The 4,794-nt window shown below is 46.5% G+C and overlaps 1 pseudogene; it reads left to right on the forward strand.

Moving 5' to 3' along the window:
• Positions 1 to 725: 725 nt before the first annotated feature.
• Positions 726 to 3,407, forward strand: LOC119730065 (annotated as a pseudogene).
• The last annotated feature ends 1,387 nt before the right edge of the window (positions 3,408 to 4,794 follow it).

A 4,794-nucleotide genomic window follows, 5' to 3' on the forward strand; every position in this document is an offset into this window, starting at 1 on the left:
CAATCTAGACACCTGTTCCTAATTAATGGATCCTAAATTTTCATATAAAAATGCAATGGTTGAGAGCCGTTCAGTTACTTTGCTCGAAAACGGTGGTCCAGTTTCATTTGATTGACTTTCTACCTCTGGAGATTAGAAAAAAGGTTAGTCTTGTTGAAAGAGTGAGTACTTTACGCTTTATTACGACGTAAAACCAAATATCTGATGTGTATATTGTTTCTGTCAATAGAATAAAATTATACTGATGCCTTCGTATGGGGTTAATGGCGCCTTAAATGGCAATCGCTGGAATGCATGTAAAGCATAAATGACATTAATCAAAGTTGTGACCACAGGCTTGCGTCTATTTTCTAGAAAGTTTATCAAAATTATAACTGCTTCATGATGAATTATATCTACATCACTACTTGGAATTTATAATGCGTAATTAATTGTCTTGACGTGTAATTTTTGTCATTATTTCATGCAAGGGTATTGTTGAAAATAATCTATTTGAGATTGATTCTTAGTGTGGTAAACTTAGTCTCACATAGACCCTACCACAATATATCCCCACTCCATTCCGTAAAAACTTTCCCTGTCCGAATTGTAAACAAAAACATATATCACGTCAGTCGCATGACTCGCGTCATGTTTCTGAACTCGACGACTAACTCAAGAAACTGTTCTTTGTTTGCAGACGAATCTTGACCTACTCACTGAGCTGAGAGGCGATATCAGCCAAAATGAGGGCATCCATTGTTCTGCTACTTGCACTTGTGCTGTTCGTTGGGTTAATCCACAGCGCAGAGGGTGGGTGATACATGTATTTTATCTTAAAATTCGAGTTCCAACGAGGGGGAGGGGGTGAAATCCCGAAAATGAATCTTGAAATTGAATTGAGAAGTTATATTATCTTTTCAATCAGATCTCACCCCGAATCGGTCCACGATCGTTGATAGTTCCAGCTCCATTTTCCAATGTTGTTGATTGTTATCAATGTTCGCAAGGAGCAAGAATTGAAATTGGTCATCACTCGGATTTCTTCCATTGGTCACCATGAGGAAAATCCATCAAATGGATTTTTCTTTTTCTCAGCAGAGCCAAGGGCGGATATAGAACACATTTCTTTTTGGGGGGGCCTAAAACAATTTTTGGTCCCCCAAAAAATTACGGCGAGGGGTTCGGCGCTCGCTTAAGAGCCCCGAGAAATTGTTGGGTTCTACTAGATGCTCTGTGGTGCAATCTGAGGCAATGTCTGACCACTCTTTAACCAAACTAATTTGAGGAAAACATGGTGGTGTACGCAGTGCCCGCCTTCATGGCGACATCACTTTAAAAAAAAATTGGGTCTTTTTTGGGGGGAGCATAGCATAGGCCTAATACACATATACGTATTGGTTTCTCTTGAGTTCCTTTCTTGTTCATATACTTTCATTAGGTAAAAAGCACAAAAAGCACAAGCACTGGCACTGGCACAGTCACAGCGACAGCGACAGTAGCAGTGACAGCGACAGCGGCAGTAGTGGCAGTGACAGTGGTAGCGACAGCGGCAGCGACAGCGGCAGTAGTAGCGACAGCGGCAGCAACAGCGGCAGTAGTGGCAGTGAAAGTGACAGTGGCAGTGACAGTGACAGTGACAGCGACAGCAGCAATGACAGTGACAGTGACAGCGACAGCAGCAGCAGCAGTGGTGGAAGTGGAAGTGGCAGTGGCAGCGACAGCAGCAGCGACAGCAGCAGTAGTGGCAGTGAAAGTGACAGTGGCAGTGACAGTGACAGCGACAGCAGCAATGACAGTGACAGCGACAGCAGCAGCAGCAGTAGTGGAAGTGGAAGTGACAGCAGTGACAGTAGCAGCAGCGGAGGTAGCACCTCTGAGGAATTAATCACAACAACACTTGAACCGACCCCCACCACGACAACAACCCCCCCACCAACGACTACCACCACAACGACCCCTGTACCAACGACCACCACAACAACAACCCCTGTACCAACGACCACCACAACAACAACCCCTGTACCAACCACCACCACAACAACAACCCCTGTACCAACCACCACCACAACAACAACCCCTGTACCAACGACCACCACAACAACAACCCCTGTACCAACCACCACCACAACAACAACAACCACTGTACCAACGACCACCACAACAACAACCCCTATACCAACCACCACCACAACAACAACAACCCTGTACCAACCACCACCACAACAACAACCCCTGTACCAACCACCACCACAACAACCCCTGTACCAACCACCACCACAACAACAACCCCTGTACCAACCACCACCACAACAACAACCCCTGTACCAACCACCACCACAACAACAACCCCTGTACCAACCACCACCACAACAACAACCCCTGTACCAACGACCACCACAACAACAACCCCTGTACCAACGACCACCACAACAACAACCCCTGTACCAACCACCACCACAACAACCCCTGTACCAACCACCACCACAACAACAACCCCTGTACCAACCACCACCACAACAACAACCCCTGTACCAACCACCACCACAACAACAACCCCTATACCAACCACCACCACAACAACAACCCCTGTACCAACCACCACCACAACAACAACCCCTATACCAACCACCACCACAACAACAACCCCTGTACCAACGACCACCACAACAACCCCTGTACCAACAACCACCACAACAACCCCTGTACCAACGACCACCACAACAACCACCCCTTTACCAACGACCACCACAACAACAACCCCTGTACCAACGACCACCACAACAACAACCCCTGTACCAACGACCACCACAACAACCACCCCTCCACAGCCGACCACCCCGTTCGACGTCCCTCCACAGCCGACTACCCCGTTCGACGTACCTCCACAGCCGACCACTCCGTTCGACGTCCCGCCACAGCCGACCACCCCGTTCGACGTTCCTCCACAGTCGACCACCCCGTTTGACGTACCTCCACAGCCGACCACTCCCTTTGACGTCCCTCCACAGCCGACCACTCCATTCGACGTCCCGCCACAGCCGACCACTCCGTTCGACGTCCCTCCACAGCCGACTACTCCGTTCGACCTCCCTCCACAGCCGACCACTCCGTTCGACGTCCCTCCACAGCCGACTACCCCGTTCGACGTACCTCCACAGCCGACCACTCCCTTTGACGTCCCTCCACAGCCGACTACTCCGTTCGACGTCCCGCCACAGCCGACCACCCCGTTCGACGTACCTCCACAGCCGACCACTCCCTTTGACGTCCCTCCACAGCCGACCACTCCGTTTGACGTCCCGCCACAGCCGACCACCCCGTTCGACGTCCCTCCACAGCCGACTACTCCGTTCGACCCCCCTCCACAGCCGACCACTCCGTTCGACGTCCCTCCACAGCCGACCACCCCAATTGCCGTTGGATAACCAGCAGAGTGATTAGTCCAGTACCCTTAACCGACCACGGCGTATTTAAATACTTTGCTTGAATTAGTTTCGATTATTAATAACTTTTACTCTACCTATTTGGCTCTAATGCACTTCAAACTGTGGATGATGTATCGTCCTTGTAGACAGTCACCCATTACAACACAAGCAAGTATAATATAGTTTCACCATTTTTCTCAAGTAAAATTTCCCTTTTACTCAGACTAAATAGCTTGATCCACTATATTGATTGAACACTTTGACGTAGAATTATGTTTTATCATCAGTTTATTTTGTGGCGCAGTTTCTTGCCACTTGATTTCTAAAAGCGTGTGGTTGTCATAATAGACCATGTGCCATGTGACGCAACTGCCCTATTTTAAGCATCCTTTGCATGTTTGTTGACCCACATTAAAAAGTTTAATGCCAAGTATTTTAAATCATTCATATTTCAAGAGATAAACATGCAGTGTAGAAGAGAACCGTTTGCCGAAAGTTGGCATTACGTGACCAAAGTATCCAATTTCGTAAACAAATGCCACATGGTATATGGCATCATATAAAACTTAGCTCTTGTTTTATTGAGCCTCGCCTCCTATGACGTGCATTCAGAATTAATTAAACAGTGTAGAAAGAAATGTTGGAGGATATTACCTGAATTTTCTTTTGAACCATATGGCCAAATCTATAAACAAAACTATACTCTTTATCTGTCAAAATATAATATAATGTGTTGTACTGTTTCAAACGGAAGTCGGTTTTACGTGGGAACGACGTACATTTTGCGAGCGTTTGAAATGGTCTGTCACCTTTAGAAATTAAGAAAACTAAGAATCAAGCTCTACGTTAATCTGTTTGGCTCTGTGGGTTTTTGTTTTTGTTTTTCAAATGAGTTTATTATTCTTCAATAAAGTAGACTATATTGCAAACATGAATCTTATAGATATCTTGAGTTTCATTTACCCTCATGGTTTTGTATTTTTGGGGCGTTGGAATTCGAGTGATGTAGAATTATGGTGGGTTTGCGACTGGGTGATGTACTGAACGGTATGGCACTTACATGCGGGGACAGTTTGTGCATCCTTGACCCCAATATGTAGTTTGGAATAGAGTATCAGCGCTTCTTGCGTTTGCCATGCGTGCAGATTAATGCAAAACAACACTGCGTCTTGGCCTCCAGATGCATTAACAGGGCGCCTTCTATTGTGTCTTCGGCAACCCGATGTTGTATGAGAAATACTTGGCAGCCATTGACCAATCAGAAAGCGTCTCCGATTGGCTGGCACACGCGGTCGCATACAATTTACATGCACGGATATAATTATCTGACGTTCATTGTGTGGCTCTGCACACGTGAACGTCTGATCATTAGACAATGATATGTGAA

The sequence above is a fragment of the Patiria miniata genome, unplaced genomic scaffold (genome assembly GCF_015706575.1).
Source record: "Patiria miniata isolate m_02_andy unplaced genomic scaffold, ASM1570657v1 HiC_scaffold_22, whole genome shotgun sequence".
Classification (NCBI taxonomy): Eukaryota; Metazoa; Echinodermata; class Asteroidea; order Valvatida; family Asterinidae; genus Patiria; species Patiria miniata.